General features: G+C 43.1%; 1 protein-coding gene across 2 annotated transcripts in view; it reads right to left on the bottom strand.

The window, feature by feature from the left end:
• Positions 1 to 11,221, bottom strand: part of PPARG (peroxisome proliferator activated receptor gamma) — a 61,282-nt gene extending 50,061 nt beyond the window's left edge. The window contains exon 1 of one of the 2 annotated variants that reach the window (XM_035106226.3): positions 11,085 to 11,221. The gene's annotated coding sequence lies outside the window, so the exon portion shown is untranslated. Of the gene's footprint in view, positions 1 to 10,913; positions 11,044 to 11,084 lie in introns of those variants that run through there. The other variant, XM_088662209.1, reaches the window with a different exon arrangement.
• Positions 11,222 to 12,189: the final 968 nt, after the last annotated feature.

Below are 12,189 nucleotides of genomic sequence, written 5' to 3'. Positions count from 1 at the left end.
GCCTACATAGAACCAGCATCCTGTCAGTCAGAATGAATGGAAAGATGTGCACATGACTTTCACACCACAACATTACATCACATCATATGGTGGGTGCAACAGTGAATGATACATAGGATCAGCTGTTTAATGTGGTGTCTGCAACTCTCTGCCGCTATAGAAAAACTGTATTCGTGAATAAAATGAGACAAAAATAAATGTAGGAATAATGTTTTTGCAGAAGCTAATTCAGGAATTAGCACTTTTAAGTGATGACACACAGAACACTGAACATAGTGTTTATTGCATTTATGTCACACTTTATTACATTCATGTCACACTTTTTTGTCCATGGTTCACTCCCCTTCTCAGTTAATCCATACAACAACCCATTGAGGGATGATAAGAGGCTGTGGCTGGTCCAAGGTCACCCAGTGAGCTTCATGACTTGAGTGGGGATTTGAACCCTGATCTTCTAGGTCCTAGTCTGACACTCTAACCACTACACCACATTGGCCTCCTAGAGTATTTCTGTTATGCTATGAGCAAAATTAAGTAGGTAAATAAATATGGGGAAAGCAAAATGTTACTTGGAGAAGGATCTGAAATATTTTCCTTGAAGATTGAATTTGTTTTATTCTGGGTTGTTTTATCTGATGTTTTCATGTGTTGCAAACCACTTTAAGATTTTTTCTTTAAAATATAAAGTGTTATGGAAATGAAATTATTATTATTATTATTATTATTATTATTAATGGTGATCAGAGAGAGATTCAAAAAAGATCAGGATGATGGGTTTCAAAGAGAAAGTATTGGCAGCAAAGCATAGTAAAATGGATGTGAATTATAGAACACAAATACATAGAGCATTATACATTTAAATCTTCCATATGTTTTATTCCACTTATATACTGTTTTTCAGGTGTAAGCAATATTTCAAAGTAGTTATGATTATATTAAACCACAACATCATCACCAACAAAAAGAGTTAGTGCCAGACAGAGATTCAACAACCAGCTTGGACTGAACTAACAGAAAGAACTGAATATTGGGAGAATACATTTTAAATTCATTGTGAGGATTGTTAGCTTTCAGGGCCGGCTCTAGGTACAGTCCCAGTGGCGCAGGGCGCCAGGGCGCTGGGCTGGCAGGTGGGGCGCTGCGCGGCAAAGCCGCACGGAAGCCATGCTGCGCGCTGCGAGGGTGGGGGCGCCGAGCGATCTCTGCTCCTCAGCGCCAGGGCACCCGGCCTGCTCGAGACTGCCCTGTTAGGTTTCTTTCTTTCCAAGCTGGTGATATAAAGTAGCAGAGGAACATGGTGCCTAAGCTAACCCAAAAAAGTAAAAGATAATGGAAGACAGCCCAGCTCTAATACACGTACTTGGAAGTAAATCCCACTGAACTCAGTGAGATTTACATCCGAGAAGACATGCATAGTATTGCGCAGCAAATCAAAGTGATGAAGATGTATGCATTTTAGTCATAAAGGTTTGAATGTACTCAGGTTTGTACTCAGGTTTTCCTAGATTCCTCACAAAAGGTGAAGGTGTGGAGAGAGATTAACAACCAGAGGTAATTTCATGAAATATGTGGTTGATATATTGACTGCCAGCGCTATCAAGCAGTCAGTTTTCACATCAAGTGGTACACAACCCACTCAGCATCATATAGCCATCAGCAGCTGAAATCTCTGGGCTCACTCAAGACTGACAGATAATAATTAGCCCATGGCCAGCATGGAAGGCAGCTGTTACTATATTTTGGAACTTAAGTGTTTGTTTGTTTTTGTTCTTGGTGTTTTTTACTGCATATTTTCTCATGTACTTTAAAATGCGCAAGGTGATTCATGACAATAAATAAATAAATATTGTTATTAGTGTGGATTTCTGAGTTATGAAAGTCTGGTGTTCTGGCCAGAATAATTATTTCAAAATATGTCAGGTCTTGTCTCAGTTTTCACCCTCAATCCATGCAGGAACAGCAGGATAATACTGAAGAATGAATAATAAAGTTTTATCTTGGAAGGACGGAACTCTGCTTTTAAAAACACAGCATGAACTTCCAGTCTCATGCTTATTATACTCATGAGCAAGGCTAACTAATTGTTCTGGGACTCACTGGTTGTGATTGGAGAAAGGATATCAACTTTTACCGTTGATGGGTTCAGAATCTACATGCATGTGTTTGATGTTTCATAAGATACAGCCTTAGAAACCCTGGCTGTAATCCCACTAAGAGAAACTAACAATCAAACACGAAACCCAGAACCTCATAGCCGGTAGAGCAGGCACAGGCAAACTTGGCCCTCCAGATGTTTTGGGACTACAACTCCCATCATCCCTTTGGGACTACAACTCCTGTAAACCCTGACCACTGGTCCTGTTAGCTAGGGATGATGGGAGTTGTAGTCCCAAAACATCTGGAGGGCCGAGTTTGCCTATGCCTGTGGTAGAGTGGCCCAAGTGTTAACTTTTAACAACCTAGTCCTTCAAATATGGTCCACAGTATCTGGCTGCACTTGCTGATGTAATATGCAGGTTTGTGTAATCCAACAACTATAGCAGTTAAGTACTAAATCCTTATTTTGCTGGAGTAGCAAGCCCTGGAATCAGGCCATTAAATTTGTGGAGGAGGGGGAGATAATTGATTAAGAGACTAAAGGGAGAAAGTACATTGTGCCACTGACATCACTGGGGCTAAGTGTGCCATCAAAAACTTAAGCTCTGTTCATAGAATCATAGTATATAGAGTTGGAAGGGACCTTGAGGGTCATTTCAATAAGGTTTAAGCTTAACTAGCTCCCTCTCACTGTAGACTTCCAAAAAGAAATGACAGCCATGGGGAGGGAGAGTCTTGTGCAAATAAATATTAGAAAATGTGTGTCACCTTTTCCTTAAGCTCCTAATAGAGATAATCAAAGTGTTTGTGCTGTAAAACCTGTTCTTCTGACCATCACTGCTTCAATTATCAGCCAGTTACAAAAGCCTGTAATTAACATTTTTCTTTTCATATCACCTAGCTTGAAGTAACAAACAGCCTTGTGTTATTAAGATCCGAATCTCTTTCACAATTTTGATGCAAAAAGGACCCCAAAACCATTATTTGAAATGATAATTTAGCATATATATGGAATATTCAAGAAGCTACAGAATATCATGTTCAAAAAGAAAAAGAAAAAAACCCACAAGCCAAGGTGCTTAAAGAAGTCCTACCCTTCCCAACATTTATATACGCTATAGCGGGGGTAATCTACATTTTGGGAGAGTAACTGTCCCACTACAGCACTGTGACATAAGAAAGCCTTTCCCTGGGAAAAAATGAAGTGCAGTGCATTGACAAAAGCACATACAGTACAGTGGTATCTCGGTTTACAAACACAATTGGTTCCAGAAGTCTGTACTTAACCTGAAGCGTACTTAACCTGAAGCAAACTTTCCCATTGAAAGTAATGGAAAGTGCAATAATCTGTTCCAGGCGGTCCGCAGAGTACTTAAACTGAAAATACTCAAACCGAGGTGTACTTAAACCGAGGTATGACTGTATTTTGCATGCAAAAGGCACCAAAGCACACATTTCAAGGACCAGAGCTGGGAATGATTTCTGCCCGAGTCCCTGAAGAGCACCTGTCAGAACACTGAGGTCAACTAATAAATACTCTGATTCAGTATGCAAGTCAGCTCCTGATAGCATTGGTGTGGTGCTCACTTCAAAGCCAAGCAGGAAGTGCATTCACTCCAAAATCCTACAATTTTGTTCAGTAGTTTTCTAGTATATACAGCTAGAAGAGAAGTGTTACTACTTTGGAATCAGTGTGATGTGTGTTTGAATACTCTTCTATTATTATTTTTAGAATCACCCCACCTCCCTGCATATAGAAAAATGTCCTATCTGGATGAAGCCCTGAGAGGTTCCTTTTGTATGTGCAGTGAGGTTTAAAACAAGCAAGCAAACAAACAAAAACAAACAAACAAACAAACAAACAGTAGCATTCAACTTGTATGTGAACTGACCTATAAGCTGAAGCGACATAGTTTAGGAAAAGCTTAATTACTTGATTCTCCAGTTATCTATGAACAGGGTTTCATTCTCAACAGTTCCTAATGGGTTTTAAAAGATGCATTCAGAGAAATATAGCTGGAAGAACTATGGCTGAATATTTTCCTGTTCAACAGGAATTAAGATCAAGAGAAACCTACAGTTATCCCACTCAGACATGAGAAACAATAAAGGAATCCCAGATCCTCAGGCAATTTGTTATCATCACTGCTGAGCTGTAAAACAGCATGAGAAAACTTATTTTACAAGCCTCCACACCTATGAATATATTTGACCACTCTGCTACAACAAGACAGTGGTTTGATGACCAACAGACAGCAGAAACTATTCTAACCTGCAAACATGTTACATACATTAATCTAAATATTACTCACTCTCCAAAGCTGTAGCCTGTCTGGAATCGCCGCCACCCCCGCCAAATGCCAACTAATACAACATGAAAACATATGATTCCTCACTGAAAATATTTCAGAGTATCTAAATATTAAGAATATTGCTTAATTCAATCCAAATAATTTAAATAGATACATTGGAGGGATTTAAAACAAAACAAAACAAAACAAAACAAAATGAACTTTTGGTTTGGGACATGGTAAGGAAAGAAGGAAGGACAGAGGGGTGCATAGAATACCAGGGAACAGCAACAGATATATAAAACAGCAGGACAGGGGCCATGATAAGAGAATGGCACCTGGATGCACATTAAAATGGAAAAAGCATCTCGTTTCCTGTGATTTTTGAACTTTCGCAGAACCAAAATGCACACAGACTCCAACTATGCATCAAACTACACAAGACAGGCAACTTATATGATACCACCCCCATTTAAAAACAAAACAAAACACAGTCGTAGGAGGGTGGAACTGGGAGTAGTGGGGGGGGGAGACCCTTCTCCAAATTCTACAAACCCCCCCCCCACAAGCTGCTTTGCTCACCACCTGGAAGGGGGGGAAACAGGGTCCTCAGAAACCTTTTCCCCATGAGTGGAAAAGTGGTTGAGGGGGCATGTGAAGCGGACAAACTGCAGAGAGTGAAAGGGTTAAGCCACCCCTCCCCACCTCATTTGTTCCTCAGTGGAGCTTCCAGTAGCTGCTCTGTGGCTAGAAAACTGCATTTGGTCTGGAGGAAAAATATCTCAGGGCTGGTCATACCAGCGGCCCAATGAAACTCGGACATGGGACGTGCGTGTGCTGTGAGGTGTGGCGGCGGCGGGGGGGGGAGGGCGGGAGCCTGCATCCAATCCTATTCTTGAAACCCCTATTACAGCAATGGACAACCGAGTTCATCTCTGAGGGCTAGATCAGAAGATACAATAAGCCGCAGGCCATGGCTAATCTGAATTTCTTTCCCCCTAAAATTAACATAACTCTCATAGCACTCTCACCATGGATGCCAAAGTAGAGTACAAATGTATTTATTTGAAATATATTTATTTTGGCAGAAAAACAAAACTTGACGTGAGACAGCTGATCGCAGATTTAAACACCACAGTCAGAATATTCACATCACCTCAGACACAAGGCTTTTCAATGGAGACTGCTCATATGCTGGCCTGCAGCAGTGTGTGTTTGTGTGATAGGCACACCAGCGTGAATCATTCCTTAGTTTCGACTCAGATTTATCTTTCTATCTGCGGTAGTTTTGCTATGCTAAAAAAAAACACCACAATACTGAATAGATGGACCAAAGCTTTCTTCTCCTTTTTTTTTTAAAAAAACATTGCTAATTATCAACCAGCAACGTAGCAAGTAAATGACTTGTTGTTCAGTAAGATGGGACTTTGGGATTTGTAGTATTGAATTCATAGACTTTGTCCTGGCTCTGTAAAGACTGCCTGGTATGCAGATGATACGCTTAGTCATGAGGAAAAGAGGTGGCTTTGACATGTCTGTGGACCATCACCTGTCCATTGACTGATTTTAGGAGTTCGTGAGTCGAATGAATCAGGTAGCTCAGCTGGTAGAGCCTTAGACTCTTAATCGCTGGGTTGTGAGTTTGAGACCCCACAGTTGGGCAAATGATTCCTTCATTGGACTAGATGGGTCTCAGGGTCCTTTCCAACTCTGTGATTCTATGAGCCAGATTTTTTATATAGCTCAAAAAAGACTGATGGGGTGTTAACCCTTCAAAAGGCTCTTACACACTGCCACACACTATTGTGTCTCACAGAACAATGCAGGCTTGCTGGCAAAGTTGCATGCTGTGGTGCAGCTTCACACTGTACATTCTCTAATAGCATCTACACATAACAGTTCCTGTAAGGCTATAAAATTGTTCAGTCACAGACATCTTCATTAATAATAATAATAATAATAATAATAATAATAATAATAATGACTACTACTACTATTTCCTATTTCCTGTGTCTTCATGGTACTGCAAATGGTTCAAGTATGTATGGGGCAGTAGATAAGCATAGTATTCTAACTTTAGAAACATAGGTTCACAATATTGGAAGCCATTATTCCTTCGCATCAGTGTGAAATTGCCCATGCCAAATTTGCTATTCTCCCTTATTACTCAGTGTGCATACAGGCACAATTGTCATTTACAAATACAGTATCAGTCTTTTTTTGCAGCAGATTATTTCTATGTATATCAGGCATCCCCAAACTGCGGCCCTCCAGATGTTTTGGCCTGCAGCTCCCATGATCCCTAGCTAACAGGACCAGTGGTCAGGGATGATGGGAATTGTAGTCCAAAACATCTGGAGGGCCGAAGTTTGGGGATGCCTGATGTATATTATAAGAAATAAATGTTTGTGGCCACTAACTCATATGTCTGTTGAGGGAAAGCCCCTAAAAACTTTGACTTTGGCATATTAAATGACTGTGCAAACCTTCCCTAGATTTCTGATTGTTGTGAAACTATTATCTTCTATTCCAAAGATTTTTTATGTATGTGGAGGAAATAAATATTTCACTCCTGTCAGTCCCTTTGCATGTGTCCAAAGGATTACAAGCATGCGCTGCAGATTTTATTTCCTTTCTTCTAAGAGAAAGCCTTCAGTATCACACTAGAAGCTGCTTTTTAATGCCACAGAGAAAAAAAGAAACAAATAAAGCTTTTGATGATTATGGTGGGATGGAAGTCTCCGTTTCAACACAAAACATATATCTTCCCTTGTGCATTTCTGGGCTGCGGCCACTTAATAATAATAATAATAATAATTGGGAGGTTGTAGTGTGCCATACTTTGGGGTACTTTGTGAGACTCTATTAGTTGATTACTTCCTAATTCCTACAGTAGCAATTAATTCCAGTGGAAATTCATTTTTCAAACCTCGTCTACATATCTCAAGGTGCAGAGGTAAAAGTTGCAGTGACATCTCTTTAACTCAATCTGTGACGGAAACTTTCTGACTTGAGAAAGTGCAAAGAAGTTTCAAGGAAGCAATACTAGCCCTTGACAGGAGTAGCTTAGGTAATGGGTACTACTGCAGAGTCCACTCAGTTCATTCTGATAAACCACTTCAGTTACCATCTTAAAACAGTTTGTACAATGAAAACTGCTATTGAAACAATAGCAAAACCAACTATTGTACTTTCAGTGTGTATGTGTGTACTTTGCTGAATTAGTGCAAAAGGTGTAGATGCTTGCAGGAGTGAGCTTGTCAAATCATAGAATCATAGAGCTGGAAGGAAAGCAGGCATACATCAGCACAGAAGCAAATGTTATCATTTGGCCAGGGCACACCCACATATCAGTCAATGGGATTGATCAAATTTTGCAAGTCAAAAAGTGAAGAGTCTCACAGATTGAGCCTCTGAAATCGACGGAATGAATGCTGGTCCACAGGTCACTTTAACCCACAGTTAAATTATGGTTTAATGGTGAATGTGCAATGTACTGGTACATGGAGCAAAAATTGTGGGTGCTTCACTTCTCTCCCACTCCTGCTGCCACACTGCTGAGAGCTAAAGCCATGGTTTGATTTAGTTTTATGCGTGTACGGTTTGTTTCTTTCCAAACTAAACAGGCTGCTAAACTTTGTTCTTTGCTTACTGCTTATGGTTTGTTTGGAGGAAACAAACTGTAAGCCTGGGTTCCAATGTAATGCCAAGCCAAACCATGACTTAGCCCTCTGCAGCTAAGCTTAACTGTTGTAGGCATAAAGATCAGATAATTTTGAGTTAGTTATCTTGAACAGTGATCTTCAGCAAACGTACTGAGAAATTCAATTTGAAAGTCAATATACTTTTCCCAGAACTGCCATCCTATGCACACTTAGCTCAGGATACTTCTGACTAAACATGAACCAAACTGAGCTACAAGTGGATTTTGGATTAGAGAGTTTGAATCGAATTTACTGCAAGATATGTATTTCTGTGGCTCAGTTTGCACATAGCATTTTTCATGTGCACAGATAATCTTATACATGTCTACTCAGAAATAAGTGCCATTAAGTGAGATGGGACTTGCTTCCATGTAAGTATAGGATTGCAGCCTAAGTATAGAAACTCTACTTTCATGTAGAAAAAAGGGTACAAATGTTTATTTGCCACAGCTTACATAGGAACCAAGTGATTGCCTTAACTTTGTAATTAAATTGATTTCAGTGTGGACATGTGCTCCCAGTTTTCACAAACAACTTTGTGGGTATAATGGAACATACATTTGTGTAGGGTATCTATACCCTAACCATGCATCAGAGCTGCTATGGAACTTTTTGAAAAGTCTTGAAAAGCCAACATGAGACATACCTTAAGAATAATGTTCCAGCGTGGGAACAAACAGTAGGATATGCTGGCTATCAACAATAAACCCATTTTCACTCACTTGTCAATAACATGGCGATAACATTGGCTGCAATTTTATGTTCAATTTCCTTTTCATGCTCTCGCTCACATTAAGAACTTTCACACATGGCACAACTGGTGGGAGAGTTTTTCAGCTGTGTTTTTTTAGCTTCACAAGGGGAAACAGTCTCAGCCCAAGATAGCCAGTCTCTGGTATAATGATCACTTTGACAGCTCAGATTAAATAGGTGATTCACAAATCAACGTGAGCACTGAGCATAGCTCTGTTGATATCATTGCACCCTAAACTCTTTCTCCCCCAGAATGCTGCGTTGCACATATCTTATTTTTTTTTTTAAAAAGACTTTGTTAAATTCCAAATTTACTGTTTGAAAAGGTGTTCAGATGGTATCCAACCTAGGTAATTTCAGAGTAGAAATTACCAACTGAAACGAATAGACCCAACTTAGTCATGTTTGTTAATTTAAGTAGGTCTTCTCTCACACTGGATGCAAGCCATATGTTTCTGAACAGCAGTTGTTATGTCATCCATTATCATAACTCTTGTAGGGATAAGGACAGTAAATTTCAAGAGTATAATTTTTCATTAAGAACCCTATATGTGAAGTTATCTGATTTTTCAGAAGCTGCCATCAAGAGCAATTACAGTTTTTACATGAGGGGCTCCAGGCTCCAGGAAAAGAACAGTTTCCTCACCATATCACAACAATGCAAGGAGAAGAAACTGGTCCTCTGCCACAGCGGTATTAAATCATGACCTTGTTACCACGGTGGATCATAACTCACACATATTGCCTCAAAGTTACAACACTAACAGGAACTTGCAGTCTCTAGTGTATACTGCCCTAGGGAGAAATGACAGTGGGAAACTTACAAAACACGCCTGCAGATTTGGGATATGACACCAAGGCAGCATCTATTTCACAATGTATAATCTCTGTTGTGGCAGGATTATACAGTACTTGGAACCTCGCTTATGCTCTTTGCTGTGGTTTGGAAGGCAAAGAGAAAAATTGTGATTTTTAAAAAAATCCACCAGAAGTGGATGAGGAAACAAACTTTCTCCCTTTCTCATCATCTTGACTAAACACATTCATTACCACCACAGGTAGAAGAGGTGCCCTCTGAGTTTTTAGCATCCCAGATGTAGGAACGGTGGACAAGTTTCTGCAAACAAACTGTCCTGCATTATGGGCATATCCACCTGAGGCATAGACAAACGAAAGCCCACAATTCATCACCTCCAAAGAGCACTTATATGTATATATACATATATACACATGATGAATGTAAACCACAGAGTTCTATTAGGATGACAGGCAGAATTCCTATCAAGAATGCGTTCTCATTCCCATTACAGCGTGAGGAAGATACATAACTCAGACCTGATGCAAAGGCAGGCCACATGAGCCCATCACCAATAGAAGTCTGGGAGATTTTATTCCCATTTTTCGAAGGCATTACTTGCCAGTAAAACTTTTGCCACCACCTCTCCCTTTTTTATCTGTGTCTAGATTCTATCCCATTGGATTTCTTTAACCTGTAATTAACCATTATTTAATAGGTGGTAGCATGGGCGTAGCCAGGATATGTTGGGGGGCAGGCTTCATGTTAGGGGGTGGCAGAACCTCAGTTCGTTAAGCATTTTTATTGATTTAGTTGATGGGGGGCGGGGACAGCTTCCCCCTGCCTCTCCTTGTCTATACCCATGGGTGGTAGATGTGCGCATGGCACAGGCAAAAACACACTCAACACTCTGCCTGGAAACACACAGGCTTCTTTGCACTAAATGAGTTCAGGGTCTACTTCTGGAAGTCATGTAAGTGATTCCCCATGCCCTAGTGGCCCCCGACCCCAACCATACCTGCTCCTTTCAACCCCCCACCCCACCCCTCAGAAACCTCAGTCTCTATCTCATTCCCTACAAAAGAGCAAAACTTTCTGAGAGCAAGTGAGTTCTGCTGCTCTCCCAGACGACCATTCAGTATGTAGACAGCCTTCCCAATCCCCGCTCTCTCATCCCACAAGCCAAGTGTCCTGAAACCGCTGTCCCCTCGTGCCCGTCTCAGCCCCACAAGCCCTTCCCGACGCGCAGCCTCCCTCCGTCCCTCTACAGACCCCTGGCACGCGCCCCCACGGATCGGGCGGGAATTCCCTGCAGCGTCACACCGCCGCGAGACGCAGACCCTCGGCAGGCAGGCAGGCGGGCAACGCCGCCCTCCCGTCCATCCACCCGCTTCCCGCCGCGCCGCCAGAGGCTCTGGCTGCCTCTCCGGCTCACACACTGACCTGGAGCTGTCAACTCGGCAGCAGGAGAAACTCTTCCCGTCTAGTGGCATGAACTCCCCCGCCCGGCCCGTCTAGGGACAGGCGCCGCCTCTCAGGGCTCACGGCGCCGCTGCCCCGCCCTCCGGCCAGCCCCGCGTCCCACCCACCCTCGGCGGCGCCCGTGTGGAGCTGGCCGGAGCGAGGCAGTTTGCGCCTGTCGGGCCAGGAGGAGGAGCGGGGGCGGAATGCCCACGGGGCCACGCGAGGCCCTTGTGGGGGAGGGAGTGCGTGCGCGCGTGTTTGGCGCGCCGTGTGCTGTGCAGGGCGCCGAGGGGCCAGGTGACGCGGGCATCTGCTCTGCAAATGGACTGGGGGGAAATGAGTGGCCGCGTCGAGGCTGTCCGATGGCTCTTCTGTGGCCAAGCCCAAGAGGAGTGGATGCAGCGTGGCCCAAGACCGGGGTGCTGCCGCATGGTCAGGCCATTGGCCTACCTTGCGCTGTGCTACCTGCACTGGCTGGCAGCGGCTCTGCCTGCGGAAGGTTCTCCCAGCCCTACTGCTCCTCAGGCCCAGGGGTCCGAGGTGGGGTGGTGGGGGCTCCCCAACATGCTGTGGCCAGAATTAGGGGGACACTGAGTGGGGGCAAAAAAGCAGGTCCATTGGCTCCTCTTTCGCAGGAAGGTCTGCACTGGCAGCAGCTGCCCAGGGTTTCAGATAGGCACTTCTCCCTGACATACCTGGAAATGCCGGAAATTGAACCAAATGGAAGCACCCATGTACTGTACAAAAGAAGGCACAGCTGTGTTACCTGTATGGATGGTGCCACAGTTGGGACTGGACGTGCCAAACCAGAGAGAATGGCTGTGGTTGCTCACTGCCTTGCTATCTGTCACCCTGCCCACCAGTGGCATGTCAATTGGGACTGGACCCAGCAGGTCCAGCATTTCACTGCAGCACCCAGAGGGACTGCGCAGAGGTGCTTCCTACCACATTTGCTCACTTACCCACTCCCTGCCTGGGTGGCTGTGCTGGGCCCTGCCTTATTGCTGCCCAGACAAGAGGAGGACAGACAAGTGGGCAGCTACTTTGTAGTGGCTCTCGCTTGTCTGGTTTTTTTTTTTATGGA

Source organism: Zootoca vivipara, chromosome 2 (genome assembly GCF_965207765.1).
Source record: "Zootoca vivipara chromosome 2, rZooViv2.hap1.1, whole genome shotgun sequence".
NCBI classification, from domain to species: Eukaryota; Metazoa; Chordata; class Lepidosauria; order Squamata; family Lacertidae; genus Zootoca; species Zootoca vivipara.
The sequence above is the reverse complement of the archived record's forward strand: the minus strand, read 5'-3'. Positions and strand labels throughout refer to the sequence as shown.